The following is a 21,001-nucleotide window of genomic DNA, read 5'->3' as shown; positions in this document are numbered from 1 at the left end:
GTGGGTTGGGTCTGGGTCAGGATGCGTCCCTCAGTCCGTACATCAGTGCCCGCGAGGCCAGGCCCTGTGCCGAGCGCACAGAGCCGAGCACCCTGCCAGGCACCGGCGGCTGCCCTTTTCCCTCAACGCCACCAGAGTGCCCAGCCCAGCCCTTCCGCTGCCCCTTCTCTGTCGAGGGCTGCGACGGAGCCGTGTCGTGCACTCTCTGCTGAGCTGCGTCCGGGAGAAAGCGGCAACAAATGCGACTCTGTGGGGTGAGCCATGTTTCTGAGGATGAAACTTGTTAAAGTCACGGCTACTTACAATGACATAAAATTAGGGGGACGTGTGGCCGGATCCCGGAAGGAAGGGCCACAGAAAATGAACACAGGTGGCCTGGTGACGTGATGGGAGTGCAGGTGACTCCTTCACCCTGTGACTTTATTATTCACGTGACAGATTGTCTAAAAGCATGTCTAGGACAAACTGCGGAAGAGAAGGCTTGCAGAATGAGTGTGCACTCGGCCTGTCAGGTCCAGGCCGAGCATGAAGAACTGCCGGCGCGGGTGAGAGAGACCACCGACTCAAGGGGCGGGGCCAGGCTTCGGGGGACCTGAAGGTCCTGTAATTCGGAATTTCCAGTTAGAGCAAAGCCTGCAGGACTAGGAAGGCGCCCACGCAAGTGGGGAGCCCTGACTTCGGCTCCAGGGTCGGGGGCTTAGGAGGCGGAAGGAGCTGTTTGGGGCGCCCTGCTTGCCAAACTCTGAGTTTCTCCGCCCTTTTACCAGATCTGAGCTTTTCTTTCTGCCAGAGTCAGACTGGATTTAGCCGAACGTAGCAGGAGTTCTAATTCAGTAGTGGTTATTTGCGGATCAAAACAGGATGTTTTTCCTTTTTTAGCTGAGAGGTTTTACTTGAGGGTGGATCTGGCAGGGTTACCCCCCACCCGTTTAATCTTTACAGAGATAGTAAAGAGTTCAAAGAACACTAAGTGTTGAAGAGCCCGCTGTTGACTTTCAGGGAGGAAGGGATGAGCAGGGACCTTTTCAAGGGCTGCCAATGCGGAAGACAAGCTACCAAGCTCAGCGCTGGAGAGAGGCAACCCACTCATTCCCACGCTGCCTTGCTGCAGGAGGAAGGGTCTGTTTCTAGTCCAGTAAAGGGAAATCAGCTTCAGTGGACTAACGTCAAAGTTTTCAGAGATGGCATTAGGAACCTACGAGCCTTGGGAAACACAGTTGGTCCCCACAATGACCCCGCGGTGTCGGGTCCCAGCCATGTGCTGAGTGTAGGTGAAGCCCGGCCCGACCCGATGCAGGGAACTGGCACTGATGGCGCCAGGCTGGGAAACGGAGGCAGGGAGTTCTTCCCAGTGCTGCCAGGACTCTGCCTGCAGCGTGGCGTCCTCCAGTGCCCCAGCAGGGAAGCGGACACGGGCCTGTGGGACAGCCAGCTCTGGGCCGAAAGTGGCGGGTAAGCGCGAAGAGAAGAGTTCAGGTTGAACCGATGCAGGCGCACGGCCCACCTGAAACACATTCCGTGAGAGAAGCCAGACGCAAAAGACAGCCACCGGCCCGGCTCCGTCCACAGGGAGTGACTGCAGAGGGCACAGCTGGCAGCCCCGGGCGGCATGCCCTGTAAATGGGCGTGAGGGCACTTTCTAGGGTGGCGGGAATGTTCCAGAAGCCATAGGTGGTGTCGGCGCCGCTTTAGGGTCACTAAGGTCACAGGGTTGTACCCTGACATTGGCTGAATGTTCTGGTATGTAAAGCACCCCTCACAGTTGCTTTTGAAAGGTTCGGCCTCCCTAGCAGAACATTCAGAGTGCTTTCTATCTTCAAATACTGAAAGAACAGCAGGACTGACCCCTTGCCGAAGGGTGGACAGGGACCCTCGCCGGCGAGTGTCGGTGCGAACCTGGCCGCGAGCTTGCTGCAGGTAGCCTCACCCGCGGGGGCAGGCCCTGACGACGCGGTGGGACACGGTGGGACCAGAGTGAGCACTCGCAGACTGCAGTCTTCGTCGTGGGAAATCGAGAGCCGCGAACATCCCACGGGACACAAACTGCGGAGTGCCCACCTGTAGAAGACCGTGCAGCTATTTTAAATGATGGTGCAGCTGTATGTAACGTATGTATGTAACGTCAACAAGACATTTATAAATACAAGTCAACAAATCCCGGCCAAGATGGAGGCGCACGAAGACTCACGGCGCCTCTTCGCACAGCCAAATGAGGACAGCAGCACATTTAAAAACAAAACAACCAGAACTGCCAGAAAATCGAACTGTATGGAAGTCCGACAGCCAAGGAGTTAAAGAAGAAGAAACACTCACCCAGACCGGCAGGAGGGGCGGAGACAGGCAGCCGGGCAGCGAGGACTTGCAGCCGGGCGCGGCTGGCAGACCGGGCGGTCCCACATTCACGTGCGGATAAACCGGGAGGAACAACTGGGGAGCAAGACAGACCCACAACCCAGGGTCCCAGTGCAGGGAAATGAAGCCTCAAACCTCTGACTGAAAACACCTGTGGGGGCTGAGGCGACAGCGGGAGAAACTCCCAGCCTCACAGGAGAGTTCGTTGGAGAGACCCACAGGGTCCTAGAACGTGCACATATCCACCCTCCTGGGACTCAGCACCAGAGGAGCCCACTCTGCTTGTGGGTAGCCGGGAGGACTGACTGAAACTGGAGGAGAGCAGAGCAAGCGGCACTGTTCCCTCTCGGCCTCTCCCCCACGTACAGCGTCACAGCGCAGTGACGTGTTGCCCCGCCCCGGTGAACACCTAAGGCTCCGCCCCTTACTACATAACAGGTGCGCCAAGACAAAAAAAAAAAGGCCCAAATGAAAGAGTTACAACTAAGCAATGAGATAGCCAACCTATGGGATACACAGGTCAAAACACTGCTGATCAGGATGCTCCAGGAGCTCTCTGGGCACTTCAACAGCATCAAAAAGACCCAGGCGGCAATGAAGGTTGCATTATGTAAAATGAAGAAAAACCTACAGGGAACCAACAGTGACAGGAAGGAGACCAGGACTCAAATCACCGGTTTGGAGCAGGAGGAAGAAAGAAACATCCAACCAGAACAGAATGAAGAAACAAGAATTCAAAAAAATGAGGAGAGGCTTAGGAACCCCCAATACATCTTTAAACACCCCAACATCCGAATTGTAGGGGTGCCAGAAGGAGAAGAGGAAGAACAAGAAATTGAAAACTTATTTGAACAAATCATGAAGGAGAACTTTCCCAATCTGGCAAAGGAAATAGATTTCCAGGAAGTGCAGGAAGCTCAGAGAGTCCCAAAGAAGCTGGACCCAAGGGGGAACACACCAAGGCACATCATCATTACATTACCCAAGATTAAGCAGAAGGAGAGAATCTTCAAAGCAGCAAGGGAAAAGGAGACAGTTACCTACAAAGGACTTCCCATAAGACTGTCAGCTGATTTCTCAAAAGAGACCTTACAGGCAAGAAGGGGCTGGCAAGAAGTATTCCAAGTCATGAAAGGCAAGGACCTACATCCAAGATTGCTCTATCCAGCAAAGCTTTCATTTAGAATGGAAGGGCAGATAAAGTGCTTCTCAGATAAGGTAAAGCTAAAGGAGTTCATCATCACCAAGCCCTTATTATATGAAATGTTAAAGGGATTTATCTAAGAAAAAGAAGATAAAAAATATGAACAGTAAAATGACAGCAAACTCACAGTTACTGACAACCACACCTAAAACAAAAACAAAAGCAAACTAAGCAAACAACTAGAACAGGAACAGAACCACAGAAATGGAGATCACATGGAGGGTTATCAACAGGGGAGTGGGAGGGGGAGAGAGGGGGGAAAGGTACAGAGAATAAGTAGCATAAATGGTAGGTAGAAAATAGACAGGGGGAGGGTAAGAATAGTGTAGGAAATGGAGAAGCCAAAGAACCTTATAAGTATGACCCATGGACATATGGACATGAACTAAAGTGGGGAGGGGGGGGGAATGCAGGTGAGAGGGGGTGTGCAGGGTGGAAGGGAATAAAGAGGGGAGAATGGGACAGCTGTAATAGCATAATCAATAAAACATATTTTTAAAAATGCAAAGGAAAAAGGCTTAAAAAATAAAAGGGAACAGAGATCATGCATGTGTAAAATTGAAAACACTTGTTCACACAGTCCTGCGCCTCTGAACCAGGGGGATCCGTTCTGAGAAATGCCTCACTAGGAGGTTTTGTGGGTGGCGGGGACCTCACAGGAGCACCGCCCCCACCCCATACATCCCCGCCAGCCGGTGCAGCCAGGCGCTCGGGTGCCAGCGCCCTGCACTGCGCGCTCCTGGCGGAACCACGCGAGACTGAGTCCCGCCCGGGAGAAAGTGATGCGGTTGGGAGGCGCGGTGACAGGATGGATGAGGCTGCTGCCGGGTCACGCGAGGCTGTTCCGCAGCGAACGTTCATCAGCAGGCCGAGTGCGCTCGGGTGACGGTGAAAGGTGTGGGAGGGTGAACACCCCAACCGGGGACGCCACCGGCCGTCCAGGTCAAGCACCACGGGCCACCTGGAACTGCGGGGGGACAGCAGGCCCGTGGACACCACGTGGCACAGGCGCAGGAGTGACGCGTGGCCTGCGCCGTCAGGACGCGGCTGGTCCCTAGGTGGCAGGAACTTCTGAGCTCCCGGCGACCCCCAGCGACCCCGGTGGAACGTGCGCCGGGTCCCAGACAGAGACGGCGGGGCCGCACGAGTGCGCACGCGCGCAGGGCTCGCGTTCACGTGACGCCTGCGACCCAAAGCCGCCTCTGGTGCTGGGACCGCCGGTGTTGTTACAGTCTTTCATCTGTATTTCCTAGAGTTTTAAAGTAGAAAGTATAATTTTCATGGAAGAAAGCAATAAACGTTTTTTCTTAAAAAAGAAACTATGTTTCGCTGACTTCTCCACACCTAAAACTACAAGGATCCCTGCTGATGTTAATAAAAACCCCGTGCACTCTCACACAGTAGTAATGTGGGGCTCTACTGACGGTAGAAATAATGACAAAAAGCTTCCATAACTTCTAAGCGCTCACATATGGCTGTGGATGTGTCGTTACAGCGTCCACAGGCCTTTGAACAAGTGCACGCACGTCTCTCACTTGTTTACTCCGTCCACGCTACGAAACCCTCCGAAGCGATCCGTCCCACCGGTTGGGAAGGACCCACCTGGAGAACAGTCTAAACGCTCCGGCGGAGTCTCCCAGGCCCTGTTTCCCGCAATCCCGCCACCCCTGCAGCTCGGCCTCTGCCCGCCGCGTTGTCCCTGTGCGGGTCACAAGCCTCGGTCTCTGAGCACGCGTGGTGAAAGTTGCGTTTTCCCTGCCTCCCGGTGCGGTGCTGTGCGGAAGCTGGGCCCCTGCCCCTCAGCTCTGCCTCGGCCAGCGTCGACCACGTGGAGTTGCGATTCCTATTTCTGGCTGCACGTTTGTCCGGCCGGGAGGAGCTTCGCAGTAGCCTCTGGGTCCGGCCCTCGCCGTCCATCGCTGCAGCGGGGAAGCTTGCAACGCCCCTCGGCGGCAGGAGCACACAGGACCCCCTGGCCTGGCCTCATGCCCTCACAGTCCAGTGAGGGGCAGGCCGGTCCAATGCAGGGTTGGTGCTGCAGTAAAAGGTGGCAGTGAGCACAGAGGAGATTGTGGCGGATTTTGGCTGGGTGATTAGTAATTGTGTCCCAGCACAGGGTCCACGTGAATTAGACTGACTTTGACAAGTTGAACAAGAAGAATAAAAGCCGAGTCCCTTGCTAGACTTCAGGTGTTTGCTCCATAGAAAGCGGGGGAACTCACCAGTTACTCCCCAAACCCCCTGCTCTCCAGCTGTGCTCCGCACCAGCTGGCCCTGGCTTCCACTGCCCCAACCTCCCTTTCCTCTCATCGCCTGAGTCATGGGCGGTGCACTTGCCGGTTAGGAGGCTGGGCTGGCCGTCTACCTGGCCAGGGTTCTCTGACCTGGCCAGAAGTACGTTTGGGTGGCCAGAGAAAGCGTGCCGGGCGAGGCACAGAGGGGCTGATTTCTAATTCCGGCTGTGCCTAGTCTCGCTGAGGAGACCGGCCGAGAGGCACATGCTACGCTTCTTGGTCCTCAGTTTCTTCTTTTGCGAACAGGGGCGGTTATGGTGACACCGCTGTTCCCTGTCTCTCAGGATCTAGAACTCTGCAGAAGTGCCTTACCGGCTGTGACGCTCTGTCCAAATGCTCGGTTTGAGGGTTATGTAACTACATTCCCAGAAACACCTCGTGGGACCGCCTGGACCCCTTCTAGTGAGGGGTCTCAGGCTACAGAGAGAGGCGAGCTGGGAGAAGAAATCGTGCCTCCTTGCACAACCAGGTCGGTGAATTTCAGGCCCGTGTGAGTGGTAAGACATCCAGGAACCACGGAAGCAGAGTGGTGGTGTCACACAAGTAAGGACTATTTAGTCCTGACCTCATGGCAAAAACCATGACCGTCTCACATGCAGATAAAAAGCAACGCAGCAACCCTGCTGCCCGGTTCTGGCCTCCACACTCAAGCGTGTTACTCACGGTAGTAGATAGTGTGCTCCAGAAAACAGAACCAAACGAGAGACAGAGAGAGAGTTTAAGGCATTGCCTGGTGATTGCAGAGGCTGGCCAGCCCAAAGCCGCTGGCGGGTCCTCCTTCTCTGGAGAGGTCAGTCTTTCGTGGGGGGCCTCCCGTGTGTGGGTGAGGCCCCCCACATCAAGGAGAGTGGTCTTTTGTACTCAAAGTCTATTAAGTGTTAATCTGGTCTAAACAAATACCTTCACAGCAATGTCCAGACGTGCTTAACCAAATGCCTGGATAGCGTGGCCTGGCCAAGTTACACAAAATGAACCACGGCGCTCACCAACTGACCCCCAGGAGGGCAGGGTGGACAGGGTTCCTCCTCTCTTTCCAGTCCGTTTCCCAAGATTTCCTAAGGCTGTGAAAGCCCAAGGGGGCGCTGGCTGTGCCCCGTTAGGGAACCGGCTTGTCACTTAACAGCAGGTGGGCCCTGAGGGACAAGGCCCCATGGCACAGCGCCCCTGGTCCAGCTGCTGCGGGCCCTGCAGTGAGGCGTGTGGCCAGATCAGAGCAAACGGTGCCCCCACAAGGCAGGGCCAGTGCCTGTCCCCTGGGCCAGCACCTCCCGGCCTCAGGCTGACCCCACAAGATAGCATCAGGTCCAGTTTGGTGACAGTCATCTCGTGGGACGCTCAGAGCCTCTCTGATTACGGGCGAGATTGTTCTCTGTTTCACGTTTACTGGTCACTTTGGATTTCCTTTCGTTGTTTATTGTGCGAAGGCCAAGTCTAAATCACCCCAGACAGCCCTCTTCTCCGGGTCCTGATCTGAAGTCTCGGTGAAGGTGAAGTTTGTTGTTCTCCTCAGTCCTTTTTTAGATGGCTCCCTCGGCTCCCTTGTTGCCGATGACGTTTTGCCTGGTGCGGGAGCGCGATGAATGCTCCACGGTCAATCAGATTCAGCCTGCTGTGGACATTGCTTTAGTTTATCAAGTTACCTCACAGAACGGTCTGAGGACGAGAAGCTAAGGAGGGTGGGGGCTGCGGGGCTCCCCAGACCTGTCCTGCTGCCCGCTGCCCGCTGCCCGCAGCCTGCCCTGCGCTGGGTGCGCGAGGCTCGTCTCCCCCACCTGGAGTGCTTGCGGCTGTCTCACCGCTGACGCCGGGCCAGGCTCCCATGGGCCTGCAGGAAACACGTGAGAGTGGAGTGAGCACCATACACACGTGACCGAAAAAACTACAAATGAAACGGGGCAGTCAGTGCCCTGACTCTGCCTGGGTGAAAACCCTCTCGGGTTGAGAACCGTGGAGGGAACCACGTGGAAATCAAAGCTGGAGATTTGACTACAGAACCCTGTTAAACGCTACAGATCCAGAAAATCATGAACTAAATCCGAAGAGGAATCTCAAGCTGGGAAGAGCCTGGCTGCCTGCACGGCACAGAGATAGGGGAGTGAACAGGGGAAAATCCGAGATTCCAGTTCAAAAATGAGAAAGCGTAAAAACGGACAAGTCACGAAAAAGGAAGCACAAATAGCCATAAGATGGCAAAGAGAGACCTTTTTCTCACAACCGTATGACAAAAAGAGAAAACAATGGCCGTCCTCAGTGCGGGCAAGGGCACAGTGAGGACACAGTGAGCGGGGCCCGCGTCCCGCACTCAGCTCTCACCTGCAGAGCCAGGCACTGAGTCGGTTCCTTCTTCGGCACTTTGTTTTTATTTTTTTAATATTATTTATTTATTTATTCTTAGAGGGAAAGGAAAGGAGGGAGAAGGAGAGGGAGAGAAACATCACTGTGTGGTTGCCTCTCACATGCACCCCATCACGGGGAACCTGGCCCGCAACCCAGGCATGCGCCCTGACTGGGACTTGAACCGGCGACCCTTGGGTTTGCAGGCCGGCACTCAATCCACTGAGCCACACCAGCCACGGCGTTTTCTGCATTTTAGCTGCTGAGACCGCCCCTGAGGAGCCATGCTTAATGCAAGCCCTCAGTGCCCCTCCAGGGATGGGAGAGGTAGGCGTGGGGAGAATCAAAACGATGGCAGGTGATAGCGATCAAATACGGCTTACTAATGTGAGGCACGTCCTCTACACATAGCCCACCAACATCTCCCTTCAAGGGAAGAGTCAGCAGTGACCACAGACAGTTAAGAAATTAGTTGATTAGCATTATCGGTAATGCTTTTTACTGGGTATCGTTTTCCCAAAGGCCCAGAGACAATGATGGGATGAAGTGCCAACCTGGTCGTGGAGAGACATGAAACGTGACCATAAACGTCTTCTTTCCAAATCTTCTGCCCTGGCTGGTGTGGCTCAATGGATTGAGCGCGGGCTGCAAACCAAAGGGGCGCCGGTTCTACTCCCAGTCGGGGCACATGCCTGGGTTGCAGGCCAGGTCCCCAGCTGGGGGCCACGTGAAAGGCAACCAACTCTTCTCTCAGTTTGCTCTCTCCGAGTACACTTTAATGAAGAGCACAGGCCTCGAACCAGAAAAATCTTGAGTCCTGTCAGTTTCAGGATCTTCTTTGTTTTGTTCTATTGTTTGCTTCTAATCACAAACCTCAGCATGAAAGCCTGCAAGAGCAGAGTGCCGTGGCAAGGTCAGCGTGGCCTGGCCCTGGCCAGGTGGCTCTGCGGGTTGGGAGCGTGGTCCCAACACCCCAAGATTGTGGGTTTGATCCCTGGTCAGGCCATGTACAGGAGTCAACCAATGTGTGCTTCACTAAGTGGAACAGCAAATTGATGTTTCTCTCACTCTCTCTTAAATCAATTAAAAAAAAAAAAAAAAGAACAGTCTGGCTTCAAACCATTAAAAAAAAAAATCGGTCTGGCTTCAGAGCCTTCCCAGCTTCCCTGCCTGGAAGACAGATGTGTCTCGTTGAGTCAGGACTGTAAACTGTGTCTGCTGAGACCACGGGCCACACTACTCCCCCCAAACCCCATGCGCACTTGGGGCGGCGTGGGGGACAGCAGGACTCCATCAGGGGTAGAGGCAGAATTCGGCTCAGCCAGGGCAGAGTTCAGCCCGGTTTTCAAATGTGAATGGTTCCGTTAACATCCAGGGAAGAGCGAACTAGGCAGCAGATTTGGAAATTTCCTTTAAAATGTCTTGAAATTTTCCTTTGAAATTTCCAGCCCAGCGTAGGAAGTGCTTCCAGACTCTAACAAGCGTCAGCAGCCTCTCTGGCTGCACAAAGAGCCCAAGTGATCGCCTCCTCTGCATCCAGGACTTGCAGAGGCGGCCAACAGTTTTTTGTTCGGCTCTGTGTCCCCGTTTGCCCTGGGGGATCGCTGTGCTCCCTGGGGTTTTCCAATGGCTCTCCTGATAGTCACCTGGTTTTTGAAAGTGAAGCTGACAGACGAGACTGTCAGAGCTTCTGTTCCTGCTTTCCCCGTAGGGAAGCGGGGGCCCAGGAAGGTTAACCCCGGGCTCTCCGCTGGTTGTGGAAATTTCATCAGCATGGAAATGAAACTTCTGCTTCCCCAGGTGATCTTCCCTGTTTGTTTAAAATGAAACCCTTCTTCCCTCCTCCGAAGTTCCTAGGAGACTGTTTTGTGACACACACAAATCTGGAATCCAGTCGGGACCACTATTCTCCGGGACACTCCGGGACATCGGGATCCTGGGGACACAGCCCCCTTCTCGCTGAACAGACCACTGTTGGTAGATTTCACCGATGGTATAAAGAAAATGTAGAGAGCAGTTCACTGAATTGCTAGATCTGGAGTATTTTGTCTTTGAAAGCCACACATTCTGGTTTTCTTAGAAAAGCTCTTTGAAATTATTTACTTTCAGAGCTTCCTTCCTCATTTTAGGCTCCAAGGTATTTTGATCACCTGAGAGAAAGTGGATCTAACCTTGAGAAAGGTCTGGCCCACAGTGGGAGACGGTTGCTGTGGGAGGTGGTGTGGCCACCCATGGAATGTGGGATGTGGCTCTCTGGGGACAAAACCCCTCCCTTCTCCTTGAAGGGCTGTGGTGAGTCACAGTCCCTCCTACCTCCTATAGCAAAGGGCAAAGTCTGTGATGTGATTTCTTACCAAGAGTTCAGAGGTGGCAGGGCCTTTGGTGGCCCCCACACATCCTCCGGCCTGCTGGTTACAAAAGCAGGCAGCCCACGTGACTCCGCCTGAGGACTTGCCCGGGGGGCAGGAGCTCACGAGGCCTGTGCACAGAGCTGGTGGCAGCTGCTGGGCACGCCCTGGCCTCCTGGGCGGGACTCGGCGCCAGCAAAGGGGAATGGGGTCAAACAGGCCCAGAGCTCCTCTCGGCAGTGCCCCAGGGGGATGAACAGAGGGGGAAGTCCAAAGGCCTCCCCGCTCTGTGGGCTGCCTTCTCTTCTCTGTGTGCAAATGGGTCCTTCCTTTAGGAACCTAGGTCCTGTTGGGTGAGGCCCCAGTCCCATGGCTTCACTTCAATCTGCCTCAGCAGAAACGCGAGCTCCACCTAGGGCCACGTTCTGAGGTCCTGGGTGTTAGGGCTTCAGTAAAGAAAACCTGGGGGACACGGAGCAAAGGGCAACCTCTCTGGCCCCGCCCATCCCTGGAGGAGGATGCTGGCCATAGGAGGGGTTCTTTCAACCCCAGCTTTCCAAGGTTCGCTCAGTCCTTTGGCAGCTGCCAAGCCTGGCCCCCTAGCCACGGGACTATAAATACAAGAACTTTCCGGGCCCAGTCCTGCCAGCCCTCCTGGAGGGGTGTGAGTGGGCCGGTGCTGCAAGGTGGGATTTGCCTTTGACCTTTGCTTATCTGCATGAGTTCTGTAACCCCACAAACGGCCAGGGCCCGGTGACCTGGGGGGCACCATCTAAGGCAAACAAGCAAACTTGGATGACTTTTGTTCTTCTCCAGGTCCCAAGGCTTTCTGTGCTCCAATGAGAGACAACAACGTCGGTCCAGGGGAGCTGCAGGGTTTTGTTCTCCCTGCCAGTTCATTCGCAGCAGACGGCCCCCGGGCCTCGGTCCAGCCGGCTGACATCAGTTCCCCGTAAAGGACAACTGGAGCTGGGTCTGGGCGGCTGCGGGGCCAGGAGGGCTCAGCTGTACTGAGGCGCAGGCCAAAAACAGAGAGGGGAAGAAAGGGGGCGGGGAGAGATAGAGGGAGGGAGAGAAGACAGAGGGAGGGAGAGAAGGATGGAAGGAAGGAAGGAAGAAGGGAAGGGAAGGGAAGGGAAGAAAGCTGGAGAGGCTTGTAGAAACCGAGGTTGCCCCGTGTCATCAAGGGACTCGGGCAGGACTGTGGGAAGGAGGGTGCCAGGCGAGGTGATCACACAAGGTTGGGTCTAACCACAATCGTCTTTGTGAGTGCTTAGGAAAACTGTGGTTCTCTTTCCCTGTAAATAAAAGCCGTTGTGCTAGAAACCTAAGCTGCAGCTTGCATGCAGAGGGAAACCCACCCAGGGAGGCCGGGCTGGATGCAGGAACAGACAGCACACGCCCACACCCCCTCTCTGAGCCTCCTTCCCCCATCTCTCAGCACCAGGCTGGGGGCACCATCGTGCTCCTCCCCACCGGAGCTGCTTTTCTCTGGAGTTGCCTGGCACCCCCTGCCCCCTGCACAGTGCTCCTATCCAGTAAGAGATCTTCCAGAGCCACCGCCCAGCCAGCCGAGCAGGGCTTACTGGAAGCTTCCAGAATGCAGTCCCTGACCCTCTCTACCCTCTTGTCTTAATTAAGTGACAAGCCTCCCCGCCGAAGCTTTCTTTCCATGGCTGGCCTCCAGAGCTACTTCTGGACTCTCCCTGCAGCTTTCCCAGTATCAGAGCGTGAGCTTTGGCCGGCGTTTAATGGCTTTGGAAAAGCCTGCCTGAGCTGTGTGCATCCACGTGTTACCTTCTGTTCCTGCCATGTACACGGGAGCAGAGCCGGGAAGGGGGAGGCCCGTGGCCTGCTCCCAGCCGCCTGGAAGCAGGACGCAGGCCTCAGGGGGCCGGCATGGTCCTGGCCTCATGGACTGAACAAGGGGCTCTGCACCCAAAAACCAGGACAGCAGGGAGCGTGCCGCTGAAGAAAACGCCGGAGTGAGAGGAACTGAAGTCGAACTGCAGTCCATTCCACACCTCACTGCAGCTCCTCCCCATGGGCCCAGACACCTGTGCTGTGTCCTCCCCTCAGATTCAGACGCTGGGACCCTCCCAGTCTAATGCGGCCCTGGGAGCTCTGACCCCAGGGACGACCTTCACGGAGGTACCAGAAGTCAAGGAGCCCGAGACGGGGACAACCGGAAGTGTGAGTGTGGCCTGGACCTTCCTCACCCAACAGAAGATGGAATTTTTGACTCCGGGAATGTGGTTCACACCGAAGCCTCAAGAATGAAGTCACAGCAGTCTTGTAGAGACCATTCTCTGAAAGATGTTTGAAACAGCTCACCGAGGGACACCCTAAGGAGAGCCGTGTCCACGCTCCTGCCACCGCGGTGAGCCAGCGAGCGGGCTCTGAGTCTGAGCTCTGGGAGCCAGCCCTGGAGGGTTCCGCCAACCGAGAAGACGGACGCCGTGGGCAAGAGATAGAAACGTGTGCAGCAGGTCTTTCAGTTTGTCAGTGAATAAAGAACATAGCGCTCTGTAAAAAATAATACATACATACATACATACACACACACATACATACACACACACATACATAAAGCAAGCAGCCAGCCAGCCCTGGCCGGGCAGTGCAGCTGGCGGGAGCCCCATCGTGTGCACCAAGAGGTTGTGGGTTCGACTCCCTCAGAGCTCAGGCCTAGGCTCTGGGTTCCGGCCCCGGCTGGGGCGCGTCCTGGAGGCGACCCATCGATGTTTCTTCCTCACGTGACATTTCTCTCTTTCTTCCTATCTCTAAAATCAATAAACATACCCTTGGGTGAGGGTTTTTTTTATTAAAGAATAAATAAATACATACATACAATAAATCGGACTCTTGGATACTAAACCTGGCCCTGCTTCTTTAGAAATCATATCCATTCACTCGACATGGAGGATCGGGGGCCTCCCCCACCCGCCCCAGCACAGGGCTGGGGGACGCACAGAATAATAGGAAAGGCTTCCTGCCAGGAGGAGCCCCTCGTCCGAGGTTTCCTGCAGCCCATCAGGGCTCTGGGTTGGGGTTTTGGCTCCGACTTTGACTCTCTGAACTTATGGTGCCTGCGCTTCCTTTCCAAGAGGAACTTGGCTTCCTCGCTGACACGGAGCGTGGGCACCTGCCAAATCCCTGTTGTCAGCCAGACGTCCAGTCCCACCTCTGCTCCTTCCCACCTCTACGCAAAGCCCAGCACAGCAGCCCTTGCCTGGCGCGTCCGCTCAAGCTCAGGAACCCTGTGCACACACCGAGGTCATAGGACAGAGCCTCTCTGGCCCGCGGAGCCCCAGAGGCTCTGCTGCTGCTGCGGGGCCCAGCCCTTTGGTTTCCAGTTGGGTCCCCTCTCGGCCCGGCCACCTTTGCACTAGGACAGAACTGTAAGCTCCCTGTGTCTCTGAGAGCTCATCTGTGACCAAGGAAAGTGGGGGCCACGGGGGACGCTGAGCTATTTCCCTCTGACCCCACCCAGGCTGACCTGTCCAAGGGGTGTCTGAGGCCGGAGACCCGCCAGGCCCCCGGAGACCCACCAGGCCCCCGGAGCCTGGGGCCGGCCGGCGCCAGCTCCTTGCCTCGCCCGCTGCTTTGCCCTCCCACTGGGCCGGGGAGGTGCTGCTGTGCAGCCAGGTACAGAGCAGGCATGCGGGCGCTGGGCACACCTCCACCTGTGGAGCGATGCAGCCCAAATGCCCCACCTGAATCTAACCACGAGGGAAAATCAGACACCCATGTTGCAGGCAGTCTGCAAAACAACTGTTCTGGGCTCGTCGAAAATGCCGAGGTTTAAAAAGCCAGCGAGCGGCTCTAGATCCAAGAAAGCTAAGGAGACGCGGCAGCTGAGTGCCATGCCTGATCCTGAATTGAAAAAATGTGGCCGTAAAGGACGTTATAGAGACAGTTACGGTTCTGCGTGTGCGTGTGCAAGAAAGAAACACAAATGTGGCGAGATGCTAACCATTCACGCATCTAAGCGAAGGGCACAGACCACTCGTTGCACTGTTTCCTCAGCTTCGGGTCGGGTCGCAGTGTTCAAGACGCCACGCTGAGAACTTGAGCTGTCCCTCCAGTTAGCGGACAGTGTGGGGGAGGGGCGGCGTGGGCGCCTGCGGGAACCGGGAGAGGAGGGCAGCCCCTGGCAGCTAGGGGCCGGTCCTCGCCACTGAAAAAGCAGGAACCGGGCACAGCACAGGGACGGCCCACCAGCCCCAGAGCCAGGGAACCTGCCGCTTCCTGCGCACCTGGCCACCGGCTGTGGGAACCGCAGGCCTGCCGCAGATTCGCTAACAAGCAGGGAGCCCAGCGCTGCCCTGTGGGCCCTGCAGGGCTCAGGACTGGGGGTGCTGGCCCCACCTGATGCCAGGAACCCAGAGCCCGAGGCAGGGGTGGTGGGCTTCTCAGAGGTGGGGGCCATGCCGGGCTCTGTTGGCTCTGGCCTGGCCACATGTCACAATGCCAGATGAAGTCACTGAGTGAGCCGACAGACGTCACCCTGATTTCCCCCTTTTTCCATCTTTCCTGTCTCCTGTCCTCTACGTGTGGCTCTCTGGCTGTCCCCATCCCTCCCCTGGCCCGATGCCATTGTGGTGGGTGGACAGCCTTTGAGACCGGCCTCTCTGCAGCACCTGAAATGCCTGAGGGCCAAGGCACAAAAAACAATTCAGAAAGCCGCCACCACGCTGGTTTGGTTCTCAACAGTGCGACATGTCATTTCCGAAGGTTGGGAGCTGCGTGCTGAAGAGACCGTGCCCCGTGCCCACTGGCTCTGTCCTCTTTGGGCACGTCCGTAGTTCACCTGCCCCTAAAGGGGTAGCCGCCCTCTCCTTCCAGACTCTCTGTCAGCCCTAGCTGCCCCCGCAGAGCCTCGCACACTCAGGGCAGCCCCTGCCCCTGCCGAGTGATATCCCGGTGGGCAGAGCGGAAGGTCAGCCAGGGGTGGACGCAGCCACGGAGTCTGCTCCAATTCCATCTTGCGCCCCAGGAACGGGGCAGCCCCAGTGAGCAATGCCAGGCCCCTGTGCAGGCAGCTGGGAGCAGATGGACGCCCCCTGCTAGCCGGAAGAGCGGCCACCAAGCTCGTGCTGCACGGTGTGGACGAGCAGGGTTCAGCCAGGAGGAGGCGCCTCCTGAGAAACAGTGACATCTGCAGACGTGGGTTCAAGCGAACCCAGCGGTTTTCAGTCTCGGTCTCTCTCTCGTCTGCCCTTTGTTTCAGCAGCGGGTCCCGTGTTCAAACACAAATTTTAGACGAGAACCAGTATAGAAAGGAGGTCAAGATTCAGCCTGTCTGGTTGTGCGTGGGGGCTGCGGGCTGAGATCACCGCTTTGATCCGCCCTCTCCCCCACCCCCTCGGAGGGAATCTGCGTGCTCTCCAGGCTCGCTGTCCCAGCTGCTCCTCAAATCCACCGCCCCCCGCCGCCCCCCACGCTGCTTCATGCTTCGACACACGCCAAGACCACTATCGGGTACCATCTGTTGTATCAGTTTCTTAACAGTCTGGAAAGTGTCTGTTGATGGAAAGTAAGTCTACTGTTATCGCTCATGATGTCTTCAAAAACGAGCGTTGGCCTGAACGGAATGTGTTTCGTCCCACCAGAACAGTAGAGGTGGGCCCTGGCGGGGGTGGGGGCGGGGTTCACGCTGAAGTGGCAGCGTGCCGGGGTTGCCCCTGCTCTCCCCTGGGATCGGAGGGCGCCGGGGTGGGGCCAGTCCCCCAGGCCCCATGGGCCGGCTCTTTGTTAACTCAACATCTTGGATGCGATGGAACTTCCCTCATTTTTTTTACTATTATTCACTGTATCCACCGCTGACTTTTCCTGCCATTGACCGCTAGTTACATTTGCATCTATAAGCTCAAAACAAACGGCAGACGGGACAGCAGCCTGTGGGGAAGTGCGTCTCTGAAGTCACGGAACGTTCCCAAGCACGAGAACAACAGGGCAGCCCACGGTGAGAAAGGCCACGGAACAGCGATTCCATCAGCCACCACAATGGCAGAGGCTCACGGGGCGGGAACCTTTCCACTCCACGGGACGCCAGTGGTCCCGCAAAAACAATGTGTTTTCGGTCGTTAATTCTGAATGTGTTTGGCTCCTTCCTCAGCTGCCTCTTGTTTTCCATTCGAGTTCACAAGAGGTTGTTAGAGTGCATTTCCCTGGCCCAAACCAGCCGGAACATGGTCCGCTTTTAAAATGCAGGCAACGAAGAGCATCCGGGGCCCCGCCCTTACCCTAACCTCCAGTCCCCAGCAGCGTCTCACCTGGTTCACCCAAAAGTTCAGGACCACCATGAGCTGCCACCACTGTCTCCTTGTGCCTCTTCAGCGACGTCACCTGCCCAACCTTCACCACCTCTGCAGCTGTGAGCGGACGTCTCACGGTGCCTCTGGTGTCCCCCCACCCCGCGCCCACTGCCTCCGTCAGTCCGTTCAGGCGGCTGGAACAGGAATGCCGCCCACTGGGCGGCTCAGAAACCACACGGGGTGCTGGCAGGGTGGGGCTCAGGGGCAGGCCCTGCCCGGGGTGCGGGCTGCTGACGTCTGGCTGGGTCCTCCCAGGGCAGAGGGGCCTGTTGTGATGTCACCAACCGCACTCTCACTCACGAGGACTCCATCCTCAGGGCCTGACCCCTCCCTCCCCCAGGCTTCTCCTCCTACACTGCCACGTAGGACAGCAGGGTGCTAACGTGAGAATTTTAGGAGGACGCACACCTTCGCGCCAGCTCTCGTGCACAGGCTTTCTGTTCCGGGACTCAGTCGTGGGGCCTGGGAGCAGGCCGGAGTCTGGGAGGGCGGAGCCCCGTGCGTCCAGAACTGCACCTCCCTCGCCTCCCTCTGCAGCCTCCACCCCTGTCTCCGCTTCAGCCTCTCTCCCCTTACATGGGTTCTCTCTCCCAAGTTCCTCCTGCCTCCTAAACCTCCGGGTCTGGCAACTTACTCCTCCAAACAGGCCCAGGCACGCCTGAGCCCCAGCAGGACAGGGCTCAGGGTTACGCAAAGGCCAAGGCGGCAGACCTTTCAAGTTCAGGTTTTCTGCAGGCTCTTGACCCAATGCGGGTGCTTTTCTCCTAACAGGCAACTTTGGTTACATCGATCCTTCACTCCTAAGTTAGTCATTTTCTTTTCCCCTGCCTTGTCCTCGGGAGCTCTTACACACGCCCCAGGGCAGATGGGAGAGGTTGTTGCTGGTTGTTTGATCTCGGGGCATCAACCACTCGAGTGCAGCCTGTAGCGTTCCTGTTTCTCCGAGGCTCCCTGCTGTCCGCCTGAAATAATTTGCGCAAATGGTGTCGCCTTGGATGTGGAGCAATTGGAGCCCCCATACCTTGCTGGTGGGAATGTAAAATGGTGCAGCCGCTTTGGAAATTAGTTGGACTGGTCCTCAAAAAAGTTAAACGCAGAATTACCCCTTGACCCCGCCATTCCACTCCTGGGCACGCACCTGTGAGAAATGAATGCACGCGTTCACACGGGCGTTCTTCATCGCAGCCCCTAAGTGGGGACGGCCTGAGTGTCCACCAGCTGAAGAACGATGGACTGGAAGTGACGTAGGCACGCCGTGGACTATTAGCCACATAGAGGAAAGAAGCACCGATACGCGCTCCAGTTCGGCCGAACCTCGAAAACATGATACAGAGTGAAAGAAGCCAGACTAAAACTATCACCTATGGTGTGACTTCACATGCTTGGAATGTTCAGGATGGGCGAGTCCACAGAGACAGAAAACAGATTCGGAGCTGCCAGGGGCTGAGGGCGGTGGGGGAGGGGCTGCTAGTGGACTCGGGGTTCCTTTTGGGGGGGACGAAAGTCTTCTGGACTTGGATAATGGCGATGCTTGCACAACCCTGCGAATAGCTAAAAACCGCTGAGTTTATACACTTTAAAGGGGTGAATGTTGTGGTATGTGAATTATATCTCAATTAAAAAATGGGTCTTTACATCATATTAAGCATTCAGCACACACACAAAACCTGCTCTTTGTCTTATTCGGATTTCCTTTGCTTTTTGCTTAACATCATTTTTCTGTCCCCAAACCCTACTTTTTAAAGAAAAAATATCAGCCCTGGCTGGTGTGACTCAGTGGACTGAGTGTCGGCTTGCAATCCAAAGGGTCACCGGTTCGATTCCCAGTCAGGGCGCATGCCCACATTGCGGGCCAAGTCCCCAGTATGGGGCACCCGAAAGGCAACCAATCGATGTTTCTCTCCCTCTCTTTCTCCTTCCCTTCCCCTCTCTCTAAAAGTAAATAAATACAATCTTTTAAAAAAAGAAAAATTAAGCAGTTTCTCTCCTGATCAAGGTTTATAACTCACTGCAGCTTCCCTGTGGGGTGGCCGGGTGCCGAGCCTCACAGAGGCACCAGTGCCAGACTGAGACCCTTCCGGCCCCCCTGGGAGGTGCCAGTGGGTCGGTGGGGACTGAGACGGGATGGGCCGCTGGGGGGCGGGAGGAGGCACATGGCAAGGACATGCACTGGGACTCTGGGCCAGGAAACCCTCTGGAGCCCAGAGAGTGGGGGGGGGGGCTGTTCCAGAAACAGGGACAGCGTGTGCCAGGGCCCAGGCCGGCAGAGGACGCAGCGCATTCTGGGAACCGAGAGCAGTTCAGAGCGGCTCTGGGACAGGGGCCCCATCCAAACGCTGGGTCTGAGCTGAGTCCAGACGACTGTGTTCAGGAATTCGGTGCTTTTGCCAGGGCTCCTGCTTGCTGAGGCCCCACTCTGTGCGTCAGAGCGTCTTCAGCTGCAAGCAGCGGCGAGTCTGACTCTGGGGGGGAGAAGCCAAGACCTTTCTTCCATCTGGCAAGAGGAAGGCTGGAAGGGGGACAGGCTTAGGGGTCGGAGGGCTCAGGGGCTCAGCCCAGCCTTCCGGCCCCAGCTGCTTTCTGCCTCTCTCTGCCATCCTCCCACCGAGCGTCTTTCTAAGGCAAGTTCCCCTAAGGCCACATGACCTGGGCCGTGCTTCCCTGTCCACTTTGAGGGGGACACAGTCACTTCTCTTTCCTGAGAGCCCCAGCAAGCCTCCCCAGGTGCCGCACCGACACAAATTCCCGCACAGGTCTGAGATAGTCACCCGAGTGGCTTGGAGTGATTTTCTAGCCGAGGACTGTGTCGGGGAGTCCCACAGTGGACCCCCTGACACGCAGCCTGGTGCCTGTGGCTGGCGCTGCAGTCACCAGCACCCGCGTGGGGCCCATCGCCCACTCGTGGTCCAGAAACACATCCGAGTCCCACCTCAACGGGTGGCAAGCAGCGTGGTTTTTATCGCTGTGGTTCCGTGAGAGCTGGCTCTCCTGCTGACGGACTTCCTCAAAATCGTCTTCAAGCCTCTTCCTCGGCCTCAGATCTCCACCTCCCACCACTGCCGCCACATCTCCGTCTGTCCCTCTGCCCCATGTTCCTCCCTAGACCGCGTGCAGGCGGTCACCGCTTTTTCCAGTCCCATTTTTAAATCAGCCTCCCCTGTGCCACACTGAGGGAGGGACTTCCAGGGCCCCTGAGGCCCCTGCTCGCCCTGCCAGGGACGCAGGCCTGGCTGCCCGTGCGCCGAGTCTACATTCAGCCTGGGTCCCAGTTGGTCCCAGCACCTTCCACTCAACGGGCTGGTCGGCAGTATTGACAGTTACGGATGGTCTCACGGAAGTCCTTCTGTGCGGTGCAGAAGGAACTCGAAAAAGTCGTGTGGCTTTGGCTAAAAAGTAAAATGACTCAGAGTTGTTCAGGGTCTCACGGCTTGCAAACCGGAGACACCCGTCAGCAAAGCCCAGTGTATTCCCAAGGAGGAAGGCAAGTCTGAAAGTCATCTGGCGAGAAGCACATTCTTAAGCAGAATCAGTTCCTCGTTCTTGGCCCCCGACCCCGTCCGGGGACGGAGACTGTCGGATGTGCAGCGGCCATCCCGACATAAACTGGGGTTTTGCTGGACGGCCCGGGGTGGACGCGCCATACACTGGCCTGCGTGCAGATACGGAAGTTCAGGTTCCCAGGTGAGTTAGAACAGGAATAAGTGTCTCCCTGCGCCTTGGCCCGCTGGACGTCAATGATTTAGCGGCTGGACCACAGCGACTCCATTTTATTTCCTCTTCTATCGCTCAGCTTTACTAGGGTTTAAAGTGACCGCAAACATGTCCAAAGCCAAACAAAAATTGGGAAGTATTTTTAAAATACATGACAGTCTCCTTAGGGTACACAATTACTTTCACAAATCCCTAAGAAAAAGATAAACCTCCCAAGGCAAGAGATATGGGCTGTCAGTGTATGAGAGGGAGAGAGAGAGAACACTTAATTGATTTTCAAGTTTGCCCATTAGATCGGCAAGGACTTAGAAAATTACTGATCTCGGTGTGGCGAAAATATGAAGCAGTGACTGTTCCTGAGGGGACTGCCGGTCGGAACAAATTTCCTGAAAGTCAATGCGCATCTGTACCAAGAGTTACAATACGTCTACTTTTTAT

This window comes from Desmodus rotundus, chromosome 1, assembly GCF_022682495.2.
Source record: "Desmodus rotundus isolate HL8 chromosome 1, HLdesRot8A.1, whole genome shotgun sequence".
Taxonomy (NCBI): domain Eukaryota; kingdom Metazoa; phylum Chordata; class Mammalia; order Chiroptera; family Phyllostomidae; genus Desmodus; species Desmodus rotundus.
This window is presented reverse-complemented; position numbering follows the sequence as displayed.